This window comes from Bison bison, unplaced genomic scaffold (assembly GCF_000754665.1).
Source record: "Bison bison bison isolate TAMUID 2011002044 unplaced genomic scaffold, Bison_UMD1.0 scf7180017851433, whole genome shotgun sequence".
Lineage (NCBI taxonomy): Eukaryota > Metazoa > Chordata > Mammalia > Artiodactyla > Bovidae > Bison > Bison bison.
The window spans coordinates 28,638-29,824 of NW_011482006.1; the positions used below are offsets into that span (position 1 = coordinate 28,638).

The 1,187-nt window shown below is 68.7% G+C and overlaps 1 protein-coding gene across 1 annotated transcript in view; it reads left to right on the forward strand.

Annotated features, from left to right (window-relative positions):
- Nucleotides 1-1,187, forward strand: part of LOC104996459 — a gene marked incomplete at its 5' end in the record, with an annotated part of 26,656 nt that overhangs the window by 21,569 nt on the left and 3,900 nt on the right. The window lies entirely within an intron of this gene.

Consider the following 1,187-nt stretch of genomic DNA (forward strand, 5'->3'; position numbering starts at 1 on the left):
GGGGGGGGCGGCGACGCGGAGCGACCGCAGGGAGCCCAGAGGTGAGCCGACCCGGAGCGCCGGGCTCTGCCCCGCGGGCACCGACCCCAGCCCGGCCCCGGGTCCGGAGAATGGGCCCAGCGGCCTTGGCAAAGGGCGCCCCCTGCTGGTGACGGGTGACCGGGGCCCGGCCACGAGGGGTGGGGGGTCCGTGTGCGGGGTGGGGGGCGCCGCCGCCCCTTATCCCCCTATCCGGGCCCTGCGGCTCCCCCAGCGCTTGGCCCGCAGCCTGGCGGGCCAGGGACTCCGCAGCCCAGGCCAGCTGTACCCTGCGGTGGCCGGAGGGGGTCACTTCACCCTCGCTCCTGCTCCCCACGATGCAGGGGGAAAGGGGAGGCGTGGGGTGGGCAGTAGAGAGGGCGCACCCCCAGGGAGGCATCTCACCCCGCGTCTCCACATCCACCACCCCCGGTCCTGACGTCCAGAACACCCCTCACGGTGGAAGGGGGGACCCAGAGTCAGGCCCCTTGCTCTGGGACTCAGTCTCCGCGGGTGGCAGCTGTGCCGTGCAGCATCCCCCCCAACCCCGGGCAAGTGAGGGCAGGCTCCTGCAGACCCTCAGAGGGGATGGGGCAGTATTGCTTGTCATCCTGGAGGCAGCGTGGGTCCCCCTGCCCTGCCTGCCTGCCTGCCCTGTCTCCCGCCCCCGTGGGGCTGTAACTGCAAAGGGAAATGGGACTCCTCGCCCCCAGCGCAGGAGGCCAGGGCCAGCCGCTTCCTCTGGGCTAGGAGAAAAGAATGACTTTCAAAAATCCAGTCTCTCCTCTGAAAAAACACGACTTCCTTCCTAACCAGCTTTCCATAGGTAGCGGAGGGGCTGGGTGGGTGTTTGTGGGGGACAGTTACATGTGCACGAGCTGTGCCCCCCAGCTGCTCAGTGTGGGTGCCCTCAGGGTCTGTAAGCCCATCGGCCCGCCTCTGCCTTCCCGGGGCCCATTCCCAGGGCCACCTGTCTCCCCTCATTTCAGTTCTTGCTGGGAGTGCCAGGCCCCCAGGTGTGTCCCTAACAGGGTGCCCCCCTGCAGAGTTCGTCCCCTGAACCGCCTGACTGCAGGATATACCCCAGCCCAGAAACCGCCAGGAAGCAGCCACCCCCTGCCGTCCCCAAACTAAATCCAGCACCTCAGTTGCCCGCTGCAGCCTCTGCC